Source organism: Lagopus muta, chromosome 1 (assembly GCF_023343835.1).
Source record: "Lagopus muta isolate bLagMut1 chromosome 1, bLagMut1 primary, whole genome shotgun sequence".
NCBI classification, from domain to species: domain Eukaryota; kingdom Metazoa; phylum Chordata; class Aves; order Galliformes; family Phasianidae; genus Lagopus; species Lagopus muta.
This window is the reverse complement of record NC_064433.1, coordinates 101,364,966-101,382,788: the sequence shown is the minus strand read 5'-3', so window position 1 is coordinate 101,382,788 and position 17,823 is coordinate 101,364,966. Positions and strand designations below refer to the sequence as shown.

General features: G+C 39.3%; 1 long non-coding RNA gene across 1 annotated transcript; it reads left to right on the top strand.

The window, feature by feature from the left end:
* Positions 1 to 546: 546 nt before the first annotated feature.
* On the top strand, positions 547 to 8,101 carry LOC125703567 (uncharacterized). Its single transcript, XR_007380891.1, has 3 exons — positions 547 to 598; positions 2,212 to 2,364; positions 7,465 to 8,101. It is a non-coding gene; the product is annotated as an uncharacterized LOC125703567 (long non-coding RNA).
* The last annotated feature ends 9,722 nt before the right edge of the window (positions 8,102 to 17,823 follow it).

Genomic DNA, 17,823 nt, shown 5'->3' with positions numbered 1-17,823 from the left:
GTGTCCAGGGGATCAGGCCCAGCCAGCAGGGGTTGATGAAAGGCAGGTCATTCTTGTCCAACCTCATTTCCTTCTATGACTGGGTGACCAGACTGGTAGATGAGGGAAGGGCTGTTAATGTTGTCTACCTAGGCTTCAGCAAAGCCTTTGACATGGTCTCTCATAGGCTTCTTCTGGCTGCCCATGGTCTGGACAGGTATACACTTCTTTGGGTAAGGAACTGGCTAGAGGGCTGTGCCTAACAGGTAGTGGTGAATGGACTTAAGTGCAGCTGGCCACCCATTTCAAGTTGGTGTCCCCCAGGGGTTGGTACTGGGGCTCAACTTGTTTAATATCTTTATTGATGACCTAGGTGAGGAGACTGAGTGTACCCTGTATGGGAACTACTAAGTCACAGCCTGAACCTCTGATTGATCACCTGAGGTGAGCAATGAGTCAGCCAGAGGAGCACAGATGAAGGCAATTCACCTGTGCTGCCAGAAGGGGTGGAGCCAGGCTCCAGCCCTCCTAGACCTATTTAAGAGCTGGCTACCAGTGGGGAAGGATCTCTTTTGGAGGTTGCCTCTACTGGAGTTTTGCAAGTGAGCCTAGGATATGAGTAAGCTTTCTATCTAGTCTCTTTTTGTTATCATAATCTGCTTTGCCAAACTCTCTTGTTTATTTTGAAATTATAGCATCTTAATATTCATTGATTATACGTATCCTCAGTAAGTTTGCAAGTGACACCAAATTGGGAGGTGGTGTTGATCTGCCTGAGGGTAGGGAGGCCCTTCAGAAGGATCTAGACAAGCTGGATCACTGAGGTGAATGGGATGAGGCTCAACAAGGCTAAGTGTTAGGTCCTGCACTTTGGCTGCAACAACCCCATGCAGCATTATAGGGGTGGGGATGAGTGGCTGGATGAAGAGAGAGAAGCTGGATGTGGAGAAGAAAGAGACCTGAGGGTGTTGGTTGATGCTTGACTGAACATGAGCTGACAGCGTGCCCAGGTGGCCAAGAGGGCTAACAGCATCCTGTCCTGCATTAGAAATAGTGTGGCCAGCAGGAGCAGGGAGGTGATCATCCCCCTGTGCTCAGCTCTGGTGTGGCTGCACACTGAGTATTGTGTTCAGTTTTGAGCCCCTTGCTACAGGAAAGATATTGAGGCCCTGGAGCATGTCCAGAGAAGGGCAATGAAACTGGTGAGGGGTCTGGAGCACAAGTCTTATGAGGAGTGGCTGAGGGAGCTGAGATTGTTTAGTCTGGAGAAGAGGAGGCTCATTGCACTCTACAACTTCCTGAGGGGAGGTTGTGTTTGAAGAGGGGTTTGGCCTCTTCTCCCAGGCAACAAACATAACCTGGGGAAATGGCTGCAAGATGTACCAGAGGAGGTTTAGCTTGGACATGAGGAAAAACTTTTTCTCTCAGGCAGTGGTCAGGCACTGGAATGGCCTGCCCAGAGAGGATGTGGAGTCGCTGTTCCTGGCAGTGTTCAAGAATTGTCTGGATGAGGAGCTGCTAGATATGGTTTAGTGCTTGTGGTAGCAGTGGTAATGAGAAGATGGTTGGACTAGATGATCTTACAGGTCATTTCCAACCTTGTGATTCTATGATTCTGTGATTCTATGATCCACCTGAACATGGTCCTGGGCAAGCAACTCTAGATGGTCTTGCTTCAGCAGAAAGTTGAACCAGATGAACTCTAGAGGACCTTCCAACCTCAGCAATTCTGACTCTGTGATTCTGTGAAACTACAAATCATATAATTGCCAGATACAGAGGCAAATCAGATCTTACTTCATGTTGTCTGCAAGGTTTTTGATTCTTGCTATTCTTGCCTTACTTTCTTGGAGTGTTATATGGCTGTTTTGAGCTTCCCTCTGTGCCATTAGTGGAGATTGTTACAATGTCTTTAATTGCTCTAAAATGCCCTGTTCCTCCAGAGGAAAATGTTTCCTAGAATAGACTAATCACTTTACACAGAGTCAGTATGTTTGTTAGATAGGAAATGGTCTTAAAATGATACTTGCTGAAGCTCAGCTGCTGACACTTTATAATTAACAGCTTGCTATTTAATTACCATGTTTCAATGCATTTTATTAGTGAATTACTGATGAGTAAATATATGAATGGTTTATATTGCTTTGTTCATAACACACACTTTGTGCATAGTTAACTTGATAAAATGTCTCCAGGGTACTGATACTGGAATTCTGTGCCTATCCGTTTCAGCCCACAGTGACTGAAGTTGTATTGCATGAAATGCTCTTAGCTGGTTAGAGACTCTCAGCACTGAGAATGGTGTTCGGAAGCAGAAAGAATATGTGTATGAGGAAATGAAGGGCATGCTGGATCATTGCCAGGAGATCTCCCTTGGGAGAACAGGTAAGAGTTGTAATATGTTTAATAGGGATGGTCTTGTACCTTGCAATGTTTGTCTCAGCAAGAGGAAATCCTTGTAACCATTGAAAAAGTGGACAAATCTAATGATGGGAACTCGGAAGATCAGCAGCCTGTAATGACAAATGAGTTTTTAGTGCCTTCAGCTTCCACAAAAAAGCCACTACTACTTAGCTGTAGAAAATGTACCAAAATATAGCTTATAGGTCAGCACCTGCATCTTTCTGGTGAAGCAACTCTTGAAACTTCTGGTAAGTAATGAGTATAATAAGTGAGATTTTATCTTTTAGTAAGAATTGGGTATTTCATGCAACTTCTTAGATTAGAGATTCACTTTTATTTTTTTAACAAGAGAAAACTTAAAATAGGCAAGTTAAAGGCATGACTTGGGTTTAATTAAAACATCCTCTCCTGAGGTACGAAGAAGTGTCAGCTTAATTTTAGAGTTATGAGAATGTGACTAGTTAAGCGTTCAGCATTCACAGTAAGGTAAAAGCGTGTCTTCATTAGAGATGTTAAGTATAACTTGGGTCAATGAAAAGCTGACAGACATGTTGGTCCTGGTAATTCCAACAACAAAGTTCAGCAAAGAATTTAATCATGTTTCACTTTGAGGACCTTGGTTTTCTCATTGCCTTCAACAGGATTTCAGATATACTGAAACAGACATAAGTGTTCTCATAGCACTTCTAAGTTTGTTTAAAATCTGTAAAATTAATCCAGTTTCCTCATTCTACATAAAATTCAGGACTAATATATCAGATTAGTGTGTCTGTTCTGGTGTTAAGTCTAAAGTGTATTTGATTGCTATTAACATTATGCTATATTCACTTTCTTGTTTTATTTTTTTCTTCTATGGCTAGCAAATAGATGAGCTTGTAATGGAAATATTTTCAGTAGCTTCATTGGAGCTCAAGTTTATTCAGAGATATTAAAGCCTCCACTTAAAAAAAAAAAAAAAAAAAAAAAATCAATTGAATCAAGTGCCATATAATCATTTTGCTAAGCATCTTCACTAGATGTATTTTATACTAGTAATCTCCAGCTGAGATATCTTCAGTCATCCATGGACTATACTAGAGCTGGTAGTCCAAAGATCTAAGATATATTAAAGCTGCTTCTTTACAGAACAATAACTCAAACTCTGGTATACCAGTTATTTCCTCAGTGTGTAAAGAACATCCCCATAAATACCCTAATACTGTAATATAGTGCTTCCAAAGAAAACAGGCTAGGGAATCCGTGCTTTTTAAATCTCCAGAGACAGTTTTCATGTTCAGTGTGATAGTGATGAAAATCCAATGAGAAGACACATTCCAGACACAAAGCTTCCAAGCTTCCAACATCCTGCAAGGCAGCCATCTTGATGTGCTGCCTTTTCACATGTCTAGAAAGTTGTGCTAAATTGGGAAGAGAAATAAATAATATCTTGGATTTGCCTGCCTTGTCAAATATAGAGGTACAGGAGATCATACTTTGAAAACAATTGGTTTCAAATTTTCATCCTGCATACCTTTTCATCCTGCATACCAGTTCTCTGTTTAAAGAAGCTAGAAATAACCTCTATTTAAGGGTATTTTTTTATTTTTTTTTTTTTTGTTGCTGTACATGCATGTATTGAAAGATCAGTCTTGGTATTTTAAAATTTTTTAACCTTAGCTCTTATTTAATGCTGAGTTTAATTTAAATAAATGCTTCAGTAGTTTTTGTAGTCAGATTAGACATCCAGTCCCACTTTGTAAATAATAACCTACTCTTGCATAAACTACCTGGTTTGGTCCAGTGTTTATGTTATAGCAGAGAGGACATTACTGTGTCACATCGTGCAATCCTGTTGGTATTATCTCTTTACAGGAGCAAATACCTGTGTGAATAGTTTTGCAGAAAAATGTTTTTGAGGCATGTGCATGCTACCTCTGAGCACTATGTTTAAACTACTATAAAGACTTTTCCCACTCCTGTTGTTGCTGAATTTGAATAGAAGTTGTGAAAGTGTATGGCTACTTTTATTCTTTGCCATTGTATCTACAAAATAATTTTCTGGGACATTCCACAGTCCTCAAAATGTGCCAAATATTGAAACAATAGTAAATATAAATTAACCATCTAGATAAATGTAGCCTTTACTGGAGAATGATAACAAGAGGCAGACAATAGGAGGCAAAACAATTGAATTGACTGTATGCATCACATCTCTTTAGCTCCAAGAATACCACTGAGAGATACAGTTCTTGTCAATCACACCTTTGTCTTGATTTGACTAAAACCTTCCACTACATTAGAAATCCATTAGCCATGCAGCTTTTATGACAGTTTTCTTACTACACAAAGAGGGAATGTTCCCCCTTTTTATCAAATTATTCTTAGACTCCATTTCTGTTTTTATTCTACATGGCAGCTGAGATCACTGTGCTGCCTGTGTGCAGTGATTTAAGGCAGCTCAAATAAGACCAAGCAAAATAGATGGTCACTATGAATAATTCATGACATTTCTTCAGTTTTCTCATCAGGCATCTGTGAGGCCAGACTACTGATGGTAGGAAATGTTTTTGTTTATGCGGGTATCATAAAGAAGTGTGGCTTTAGTAAATAAAAGGAAATAAACTTAGAGCGTGATGGATAAGTTGAAATGGTTAAGTTACTGCAAAATAATTATGTCCGTTAATACAGAATGATGCATTGTCTCAAATTAGTATTTGAAATAAGGAATTTTGTACTAATCGATGACAGTGGGCATCTATCTTGGAAATTTTAAAATAAGGTTTTCAGAGAGAACTTTTCACTTTTGGAAAATTAGGTTTCCTGGGGATTTCAAACACAGTATTTTAGGCTATTTTTGAATCTAGTTTGTCCTGCTTTTGTTTCATTATCTAATGATGAGTGACTGAACAATTATGTTTTGAGCTATTTTAGAATAAAAGTTTAATTAAAACGTGTCCGTAAGCACTTTTAAAAACTATGTCCTCTGTTTGTTTCACAAGAAATATAATAAAATTACGTCTGGAATTAAGAGAATGTTTGAAACAGCAGAAAGATATATTCCCTCAGAGGGAAAAACTTTTTCTTTTTTTACTCAGTTATGTTTTTTCCTTTTTGTATACATACATGGTAATCCAACTACCAGAACTATTGGAAGATTTTTTTTTTTTGCATAAACAATAGCTTGTTTGTAGTAAATTTTGAGTAATATTCAAAGAAGATAAATTTACATTCCAAATAGGATTTGATGCATTAAAACTTTTTATGTGCGTTGATAATCAACTCAGAAGTAGTAGTATGTGTTTTCTGCAATGAATAAAAAATTAGCAGTATTCTTAGGAAGAATGAATCATAGAATCTCAGAATCACAGAATGATTTGGGATGCAAGGGACCTCAAGGATCATCAAACTTCCATCCCCCCCTGCCAACCTCTACATTTAATACTAGACCTGGCTGCCCAGGGCCCCATCCAACCTGGCCTTGATCACTTCCAGGGACAATCTTCTGGGCAGCCTGTTCCAGCACCTTATCACTCCCATAGTTAAGAAATTCCCCTGATATCTAACCTAAGTCTTCCCTCCTTCAACTTCAAACCATTTCCCCTTGTCCTGCTATTATCCACCCTTTCAAAGAGTTGACTCCCCTGTTTGTAGGTTCCCGTTAGGTACTGAAAAGCTGCAACTAGGTGACCCCACAGCCGTCTCTTCAGGCTGGACGAGCCCAGCTCTCTCAGCCTGTATTTGTAGGGGAGGTGCTCCAACCCTGTGATCATCTTTGTGGCCCTCTGGATCCTCTCCAACATCTCCCTGTATTTCTTGTTCTGGTTGTGCCAGATCTGAGCACAGTACTCCAGATGGGGCCACGCAAGGGCAGAGAGGAAAAGTCACCTCCTTGTCCCTGCTTGCCACCCCTCTTCTGATGGAGACCAGACATAATTTGCTTTCCGAGCTGCAAGGGCACGCTGCTGTCTCATGTTAAGTTTTTCATTCACTGGGACCCCCAGGTCCTTCTCTGCAGGGCTATGGCCTGGTTCCCTGGTTCCCTGGTTCCCTGGTTCCCTGGTTCCCTGGTTCCCTGGTTCCCTGGTTCCCTGGTTCCCTGGTTCCCTGGTTCCCTGGTTCCCTGGTTCCCTGGTTCCCTGGTTCCCTGGTTCCCTGGTTCCCTGGTTCCCTGGTTCCCTGGTTCCCTGGTTCCCTGGTTCCCTGGTTCCCTGGTTCCCTGGTTCCCTGGTTCCCTGGTTCCCTGGTTCCCTGGTTCCCTGGTTCCCTGGTTCCCTGGTTCCCTGGTTCCCTTACTATTGATTAATTAATAGAATACTAATATTAAATGTGGTGAGATAACTCTGAAATTCATAAGTGATTTGCTGTAAAAACTTCAGAAATGCAGAAGGCAGATACAGAGATGCAAAACATTAAAAGATCTGTCGACGACGTCTTACATTATGTTGTTAAATTAGCACATGTCCATATCCCATTGCCTAGGACAATAGTCTATATAGTAGACTCACAGAGTAGTTCAGTGGAAGGGATTATGTTAGCTTACATCTAGTAGTGTTCTAAGGTGGTTATAGTGATTATGAACCTGAGGTGTCCTATCTGTTTATAGAGTGCTCTATGGCATATGGATTTACCAGATTGGCCAGGCTGACTCAATTTCTTTGATGCACTTTCATTGTTCTTTAGGGATGTATCCCAGATGTTTGCTTGCCATTTATCAGCTGATGTTTTGCAATGAAACTACAAGCCTTTCCCTCAAAAATATTTATCACTGATAATGAACCATGGTAGTTTCATTATTTGTGAGACTGATACAAGGGAAAGGGAAAGATAATCTATTCATCAAAAACAAAGCATCAACAAACCAAAAATAATTTGTATCACTGTTTTAAAATTTTCAAATTTTAAAAGTAGATCCAAATAAAGGATGTATCACTTGCAAAAATTACTATGTCGAATTTGCCATTTTCTAGCTTATAGTTTCTGAAAAGTTGGAACATGTGAAGTGATGTTTTTGCTTGAAATTCACATATACATTAAATGTTATTAGCAGTGAAGTTTTATAGAAAGATACTAGATGATCATAAATAAATGAACTCTCTTTGGTAGGTAAGTAATTTTTCAAGCCTGATACAAAAGGGATTGTTCCTGTAAGGAGGAAGATCTACTGGAGATCTGCTGTTTCACCTCTGCTATTCCCTGGAGAAAAAATACCTTGACTGCTTTCTCCTATGGTATTAGAGAGGGTGCCTCGGGACATGGTCTTGTCCTGGTCTTCTGAACAGCTTCCTCACTCAACCTCTTCTGGTTCCTGGTGTAGAAACCAGCCACTCATATCCAGATGCTGCTAAGTTTAAGGAGCTGTGAAATTGGTTCATGAGAACCTTGACCGTGGAAGAGATCTCCATTAATACTGGAAAAGGCCTTCTCACACAAAACTGCGTTTATGGGACTTACAGCTGACAGAAGATGACAGCCCACTGCCAGAGAGAAGAAAAGGGCAGGATGAAGAAACAGGAAAAAGAAGGAAGGCCCTCTGCCACAGTTCATTGCAAAGAGATGCAATATCTTCCTTTGGATGTTCTCTCCAGTGCAGCAGCTCGTGATGACAGCGGTGTTTTAACCAGCTTACTCATCACCCTGTTTTCTCCTCCCATGGACTGGCGCAGCCTGGGTGGCCATTTCACATAGGAGCTGACATTCCCTCTCATAGATGTCATGGCACATGGACCAAGCAAGTGGCACTGCTAAGGGCCTCAGTCTGCTTGATGAGGGCAGAGTGGAGAACCTGTCTTTCTCAGGCACTCATTGAGTCCTGATGCCTCAGAACTGAGCATACTGGACATGGAGCAGATGCTGCTCCTAGACAGTGGTTATTGCTCCCACATGTTTTTTCTGCAACCGAATCACATTTTGAGGAGCTGAATCCTGTGCAACTGGAAATGATGTTGCATGGAGGCTTGCAGCAGAGAGAGTTGTAACATTCAGGCACTGACCATCCGTTATCTCTGGAAGCTCCAACCTGTGCACTGTTGCCAATAAATTGCTTCTATGAACACTCTATCAGTGAATGTCTGTGAAGAACTTTGAGGGAGAATGTGGCCATAGGATGCTGAGTGCACCAATACCACACTGCTAGTAAACATTGCCAGAAAGACAAAACCAGAGACCGCTGACATCAAAAGGGACCTCTGTGGGCTATGGGAGGGCTATAAGAAAGAAGGGGACAGGTTCTTCAGCAGAGTCTGCTGTGACAGGACAGGGGGAAGTTATTTCAAATTAAAAGAGGGTAGACTTAACTAGATATAAAGTTTTTTATGAGAAGTCTGGTGAAGCACTAGATGGAACAGTTTGCCTAGAGAGGTGGTAGAAGCCCCATCATTAGAGACATTCAAGGCCAGGCTGGACAGGGCTCTGAGAATCTGATCTAGTTGTAGGCGTCACTATTAAATGCAGGGAAATTGGACTAGATGATCTTCAAAAGTCTCTTCCGCCTCCAGTGATTCCATGATTCTATGATCTGACCACTGCTCTTCTTTCCTTCCAGCATAAACACTAACTCACACTATTCCATATTAACACTGCAAGTGTTTTTTTTTTTTTTCTGAACATGGCCTTTTGTCTTTGCGCATGTGGTAGCTCCCATGATTGGAAAAATGTACTGCTTCTAGCTCAGAATTTTCTGCCTATAATTTTGGTTTGCATTTCTCTGCACTGATTTCAGTGCAGTTGCTCTGGAGTTGCATATGAAGAACAGAAAGAAGAGTTCATTTTTAGAAACTCATAAAAAGGAAAGATTTTCCTGCTGCTTTCACAGTTAATTTGGATTTTCAAACCAATTTATTTATCTGTAAGATAGATTAAAAAATGTGAGGCTTAATGTTAAGCTGAAAGATGATGTTTATGCTTTTTTTTTTTTCCTGTACGTTGAATGTTGTATTTAGTGAAAATATATTTTTAAAGGCTCTTTTGGGCGAGAAGTGAAATTAAACAGACTCCCCCCACCCTAAAAGAACTGTTATTAGTTTGATGTTATTTATTTTCTAATTGATGAACTTTTGATCATGTTCTAGAGATAGTAGTGATTTCTGCAAGAATGTTTTCTTTTTCCTGTGGACCAATGGTTGTAATTAGATTCAAGTAGGAATTTTTTAGAAAACATACCTTTATCCCTGGCATGGATTTATAGGGGAATGACTTCAGTCTTTCAAGTAATCTTTCTAACATGACCTGAGTTTCCTCCCAAACCATATAATCTAAAGGAAGCTAAAAACATAATTAATGTTGTTAAAATACACCAGAAGTCTTTTAAGTGCTTGATCTTCAACACAGATGTTTACCAGAATCTTGTAGCCCAGTCCAAGAAATCTGTTTTATATGATTATTCACACATATGCTCCCAAAAATTATTCTGTGAGGCACAAATGATTTGTATATTTTAACATATATTAATGTGTGATGTTTTGCTCTGGTGATGCAGATAATACTAATTACTTCTAAGTTATGCAAAGTATTTTTATTGTTATTTTTATTTATAATAAAAGAAATCAGATACAGTAAAGGAAAAGTAAAAGATTTTTTAAGCTGGTTGTACCTACTTTGCACTTCACACTGTGATTGAGTTAAATCTGAAATATTTCTGCCCTTGGCTAAGCACTTTCTTCCACCTAGCACAGTGAAAGTAATATATTTAATAATTTACATTTCAGTGATTCCTGAGGACTTTTCTTTGATTTTCCTTTTTTTTTTTTTAAACATACATAGTATATCTCGTGTAAATTACAGAAGAGATACAACACGAGTGATATGAAGAAAAGATGATGGACAATACTTCTATTAAAAATGGAAATTGTTATTTCCATCAAGCATATTTATATTATATTTATACAACTTTTGTGTGATAAAAACTGCATGTTCATCTAAGTAACCAGTATGAACTCACTGAAACATGATTTCTCTTCTATATAGGGATAAATATTCCTTTGCTTTTCTTTCTGAATGTTTTTCTCTTCCATTGACATCGTATGTGTATCTAATCAGCCAGTGCTTCAGAAGGGTAGATTTCATACTGTATTCTTCAGAACTTCAGCATCAATTGATAGGATCATTATATTTACATCCTTGACTGATGGAAAAACTCTTGAGTCTTATTTTTGAAGTTGTTATGTGTTAATGTGTATGTAAGCAAATTGAGTAAAAAATCTCATAAATTTACTTATACTCAGGGCTTATTTTCTGCTTGTTTCTCAGAAATATGGGAGAAGGAGAATAAACTATCATTTCACCTCTTATTTGGAACACATTATTCTTATTTCTGTCCTGCTTGCAATATCAACAGAAATGCCTACACTGATAATAAAGACAAAATCTTCTTTTTCCCCTCCTCAGCAGCTCTGAAAAACTCAGACTTCTTGTTTCTGATTGCTTGCTTCAGAACACACATAGCTTCACTAATTTCAGTTGGCATTCTTAGATTTTACATTTCAAATGAAACTGAAGTTTCTCAAAGCTATATGAAACAAATGTGAAAACTCAGCCTTTGAAACGTGATAGCTTTGCACTAACATGATTTGAAGTACTATCTATCACTAAAACAGCGTTTAACAGTAGCATTAAAAATATAAAGCTTTCCTCTCATATGTGGAAAAATGTTTTGTCCACTATAGGTCATTCAGTGGAAGATCTGTTTCCCTTTTTCAGAGGGTACTTATAATTATGCGGTTTCATAAATAATTTAGAAATATATGAGCTTTGAAATGTGTTGTCATTTCATACAATATGTATCAAAATTTATTAAATAAGCTAAATAACATCAAGAACACATATCCTCACAATTGAGTTGTGGCTGATATTTAAATGAAGAATAAGTCAGTATCGTGAGAACATCAACAAGCTAGTAATAAATGCTGGCCAATCATTAAAGCATCAAATTCCTCATAAATATAACCAAACTTCATCTGCCTAAAGAGGTTTCTAAAATACCGTCTGTCTATTTCATTATAAATTCTAGCTCAATAATGTTCCTGAAGTTAATTAATTTAATAGCTTGGGGCTTGTTACATATTTTAACAATGAAATTTAATTATTCCCTGATGTATGAACCTCAACCCTGGGGCCAATTGTAAAACTTCCTTTCAACAAGTCCTTTCTTATATGATATTTAAAGACCTACCTCTTTCATTCCTCTGCTAGAATTAATAAAACATATGCTATAGGTCCTCAGACTCAGAAAGCAGATTAAATGACCCATATTTAAAAAAATGTACAACAAGTTCATGTCTTATCAGGATTTTTAAACTTGGAAGCGAGTAACAAAGCTTTGATAAGGGATAGTTTTATGGAATCCAATTTCTATTTATACATTGCATGCTTTCCATCTGAAGCCATACGAGGATGAACTTGTCTCTGTTACACCATAGGAGTCTGCATGCACATGTAACTCTGCTTCTTAGCATGTGAATGTGAAAAAGCTGTAGTGCCCACTACAGTAGTAAGAGCAATGTCAAAAACATTAAAAAAAAATTAAGGAAAAATTCTAAAGGTAATGGGAGAAGGGATGTTGGTGCAGGATGCAGTCAAATTCTAATATGAAATGTCAACAATTAGTTGAATGGATAAGTTCAAATAAGGAAACATCTGGAAACTGTATTAATTTGGAACTGAGTGTAAAGTTTCAAACAAGCACAGAAATTATGTACTGTCAAAATTTTTCTCTGCTGCAAGTTACCTATTTTGAAAGAAGCTTCAAAAAAAGTTGATATGTGGGGACAAAGCATTCTATCATTTGGGACTTGCTTGAGGAAGGTGAGCACTTGTCTATGCACCTTGTGTACTCATTAAACTTCGATCAGGCTCTGTCTAGAAATTCTGGAAACATTCAATATTGTTTCTATTCTTAGACTTCTTTTTAGCACACATTTTATTATAGGAAGCTTTTAAGGAAAGTTGTAATCCCCTGCTTTAATATTCATTATCAGTTCATAACAGGGAGGCCAAAATTTTTACAGTTTATTTTTTTCTTTTTAAGTTCTGCTCCAGAATCTTTGACATGTATGTCCAAAGAGGTAAGTGACGCATGGTTACATTTATACAGTTGAGGGTCTAGCCCTATAACAAAGGCAGAAACTTCATCATTGTTTTTTCATGCAGAACTACAGGTATCGTAGCGAAGTCACACTGAAGCATACAATCAGATAGATGACTTATATTTTGTAATGATAAAATTTGATAAATACTTATATATACTTAGAACTGTAGAATCACCAAGGTTGGAAAACACCTCCAAGAGCATCTAGTCCAACTGCCCACCTATCACCAGTATTTCAAACTAAACGATGTCCCTCAGTAGAACATCTAAACATTTCTTGAAAACCTCCAGGGACAGTGGTTCTACCACCTGCCTGGAAAAGCCTTTTCAGTCCCTGATTCCTCTTTTGGTAAATAAATATTTCCTAACATCTAACCTGAATCTCCCCTGGAGCAACTTGAAGTCATTCCCTTGAGTCCTCTCTGTAATTACAGAGGAGAAGCAGACCCACGCTTCACCTCAACCTCCTTTGAGACAGTTGTTGAGAGTGATAAAGCTTCTCCTAAGCCTTCTGTTCTCCAGACCAAATAATCCCAATTCCCTCAACTGCTCCTCATAAGACTTGTGCTCCAGACCCCTTGTCAGCTTTGTTGACCTTCTCTGGACACCCTCCAGGGCCTCAGTGTCTTCTCTGTAGTGAGGGACCCAAAACTGAATGTGGTACTCAAGGTGCAACTTTGCCAGTGCTGAGTACAGAGGGATGATAACTTCCTTGCTCTTGCTGGTTACTATATTTCTGATACAAGCCAGGATGCCATTGGCCTTGGCCACCTGGGCACACTGCTGGCTCGTGTTCAGCCAACCATTGACCAGTAGCCCCAGGTCTGTTTTTGCTACACAGTCTTCCAGTCATTCTGCCCCAAGCCTGTAGAGTTGTCAGGGGTTGTTGTGGCCAAAATGCAGGACCTGGCACTTGGTCATGTTGGATTTCATCCCATTGGCCTCAGCCCAGCTATTCAGCCTGTCCAGATCCCTCTGAAGGGCCTTCCTACTCCCAGGCAGGTTGACATTTCCTCTCAGCTTGGTGCAGACTTACTGACAGTGCACTCAATCCCCTTTTCCAGGTCATCAATAAATACACTGTATAAGACAGACCCCCAATACTGAGTTCTGGGGAGCATCACTCATGACTGGTTGCCAGATTAAACTGCACTCACCACTACTCTCTGGGACCTGCCGTCCATCCAATTTAGGTTCATCAAGCCTTTCCTGAATACATGCAGGCTTGTCCTGATCCCCTAATTCTCCCTCATATGCTGTAAGAAATGTTTTTTTTTTTTTTTTTTCTTCTTAACTCCAATGGACAAGTTGAATTCAAGCTGGGCTTTTGCCATTCCAATTTTCTCCCTGACCATCCTAAGAACTTCTTTGTACTCTTCCCCAAGTTTTCTGTCCCTTCTTCCACAGGACATAGATTCTCTTTTTCTCCTGGCACCTCCAGAAAAGTTTCCTGTTCTTTCACACAGGTTTTCTTCCCCACCAGCCTTCTTTCCCACCAGCTCATTTTGCAGCACAGGGAGGATAGACTGCTCCTGTGCCTTTAAGAATTCTTTCCTGAGGAAGCAACTAGCCTTCCTGTATTCCTTTACCCTTCAGGGCTGAATCCCAAGGTACTCTTCCTACCAGCATCCTGAGCAGTTTAAAGTCTGCACTCTGGATCTCCAAGGTAGCAGTTTCACTGCCCCCTGTCCTGACCACCAAGAATCAAGAACTCTACCATTTCACGGTCACTCTGTCTGAGACAACTCCCAACTTTCACATCTCCCACCAGTCTGTTGCATTGTCTCCTATGCTACTAACCCTAACTAGGTCAGGACCAAATAACTGCACATACACACCAATATGGTGAACAGCAAAATGGCATTTATTACACGTGAACTCTAGCTTATATACCTTATGTGCTTCGTCTACGGCCCTAATGCATGTGCCACACATCAATCATAGAGCTTGGGAGGTCCTGCCGCATAACATCCCATGGGGGGAGTCTCGCATTTGCCTACAACACCAGTCCTTCTCTGTTTGTGAACAGCAGGTCCATCAGGGCACCTCCCCTGGTAGACTCTCTTACCAGCTGCCATATTCAACATCTATAACAGTCTGGATAAATAAAATCCAAACTAGACTGTTTTAGAGACTAATTCACAACATGTTTTATAAATTTTGAGGTACAAGAACATGATGACTTGAATTCTGCTTACAAGTTTTCCACACTTATTATAAGGCTCCTACAATATTCTGTCAGTGGCTGATGTATATAGCTTCAGTATATTTTCTTTCTGCAAGGAAGTGTCTATGCCCTCCTTGGTCAGCTTTATGGGAAAGTAGTAATCAGTGATACCATGTCCCTAAATACACTTAGTGAACATTAAATGAAACTAAAGTGATGACCAAGCACATGCAGGATAATGACATTGTTATTCCAGCACCCTATCCTTCAGAGGAAGATCTGTTTCTATTTGTTGACCAAAACAAAATAGAAACTCTGTATTTGCTGCCTCGTGTATTCAGAATGCTGCAAAGACAAAAGTAAGTATCCACTGAGCATCCACATCTCCAAGATGCACCTGTGATCTTATATTACACAGATTTGTCAGAAACTGTGTCATGAGGCAAGCCAGTGACTGCAAGGACAAATGCTGCTGGCGTTTTCAAGAGAGAAGCTGTTGTATAATCCTTACTATGATTCTCTCATCTAGTGTTTGGTGGATGTTTTCTTTGAAGACAGGATCAGAGAAGTATTGAGGATTTAGTGTCCACATTAGCTTTTAAAGGAGTGGAATATGCTGGAATATTCCAGCATCAGACCATTAAAAAATTTAGTGTGCACAGTGACAAATGATCAACAGCAAGACTTCATGTGAGATTATCACATCACAATGTCTAAGATACCATGTAATAATATTTGTATAACTTCAGATCACAGAGCATACAAAGGTATAAAGAGGAAGTCAAACACCAGACATTTTGACACTCCTATCTAATCTCCAAAGGACATAAGAATTGGTTTATTTTATTATGCTGATCTGATAAATTCATAAGTTCGGGAAAGGATTCATGAGCTGAGATCTCTCTTCTTCATTGTAGCAAAATCTTTATTATGAAGAAGATGAACATCATTAGGTGCAGTAACAGTTTAGCTGCTTGGCAGACTGCACATGACATCGAAGAACTGCAGTTATGTTTTGTAGTAGCTATTGATAATTACAGACAGAAATCAGCAACAAGTGGTAACTTTCATGTTTCCTTCAACTAATGCAACAAGGAAACCAGTTCAAAATCCATTTACATGAAAAATTAGATATTCCAGAAGCCTGAGAAGCCTTATGGAGTGAGTCTCACATATAGACTATTTCTCTATGAGAGAGACATAGAAGTTTATATTAAGAGCTTTAAGTTAGCTGTGTTAGACATGTGCTTAACCAATATAGTTTATGTGTATGTAGGGTAAGAAAACAAGAAAAAATAAATAATAGACTATAAAGAACAAGATAACTGCACATGTTAAAATATAAAGACTGAATGGAGCTACTGAAATATATACCTTTCATTCTCAAGTTGGCGTCTTTCAAAAACAATCTCATCTGTAGTACCTTGTTTTTATTGGCCTGGTACTTTTACTAAGCTTTTATGAAGCTTTGTGGGCAGCTGTATAATCAATGGATATTAAGATTTTATAATCACAAAAAGAACAAGAGAGTTAGGCAAAGTAGACTAAGATAATAAGAGAGAATAAATGGAAGGCTTACCCATATGCTAGGCTCACCTACAAGAAACACCAGAAGAGGGGATCTCCAGACAAGATCCTTCCCCACTGGTAGCCAGCTCTTAAATAGGTCTAGGAGGGGTAGAGCCTGGCTCCACCCCTTCCAGCAGCACAGGTGAATTGCCTTCAGCTGTGCTCCTCTGGCTGACTCATGGCTCAACTCAGGAGATCAATCAGACTACAGTTGCTTCAGGCCATATACACTTGCTGTGGTATGGGACCTTTCATGGACTGCACTGGGGAAATCTTCTCTAGTATGAATTTCCACAGTTTGGACGAAAGTTTCTGCTTGAAAATAAGATTCCCAACTAACTCTGCATTTGTACAGGATTTTCTGATGTAACTGAATGTAGTTAAGGTCAAGGGGCCTAATGGAATTCATCCATTGGACTGAAAGAGCTGGCTAATATTATTACAAGAGCTCTATATATTTTATTTTCCAATGGCTTGGAAATCTGGAGAGTTACTACAAAACTGGGAGCTGGGAAACATCCCAGTTTTAAAAAAGGGTGTACAATTAATGAATATACGGATACTATGATATAGCAGAGAGCTTGGCTACACGGTTGTTACACCAAAGCAGGGATCAGAAATGATAAGTGCACTTACCTGTATCCTTAGGTCACTTGGGAAACTCTGGTGGAATGGATCTCCAGAAGAGATCCTTCCCTACTGATAGTCAGCTCTTAAATGGGTCTAGGAGAGCTGCAGCCAAGCTCCACCCCTTCTGGCAGCACAGGTGAATTGCCTTCACCTGTGCTTCTGTGGCTGACTCATTGCTCACCTCAGGTGATCAATCAGAGGTTCAGGCAATTCCCATAAAAAGGGTAAGAAAGGCTCTAGTAATTATAGGCCTGTTAGTCTCATTTCAGTGCCTAGCAAAATTATGGAGATTATTTTGGGAGTTACTTGAAAAACACTAGAAAGGCAATGTACTCTTTGGTCATAGGCAATGAGGGGCATTGTGCATAGAAGATCCTCACGTGCAGTCCATGGAGAGCCCCAGCAGAAGTATGCCCTGGGCTGGAGCTGCAGTCTGTGGAGAGTTGCCTGTGGTGGGACAGAGGAACACAGTGGTCATAACACCAAGCTGCTGGAGTTCTGTGGTAGTCCTGCGTGGAGCCAGACACTGGATTCAATGAATCCTTACAACTTTGGGATATTCTGTGATCTTTTTTCAATGCCCCACTGAGATGGAAAAGCTATTGTTGATTACAGAAGACTGTGAGGATCTAATGTAACCTATAAGAATCATTGCAGCTGATGGCATACTGCAAAGCCAATTACTGTGGCTCACAGGGTTAGGTGGATTCCAGCTGAATGCATATGACTATTGCTTGTAGCAAAATAACTAGTATGAAGCAAAGATAGATCCAGGAAGGAAATGAAAGAAAAGACGTACTTTGATATTTTCTGTGAATAAATCAAATTTTGGACAGGTTAAATTTTGGATTAAATGTTAATCAGCTGATAAAACTGGTAAATGTGTTGATAAGACTGTGAGAGTCAGGTCAGTTAAATTAAAAATCCAGTGATTTGCAGTAGAGGTTAAATTATTATTAAATTATTTAGCAAAATGTAAGATGAAGTAGTCTACTAACACCTGTTGCTTCTATGT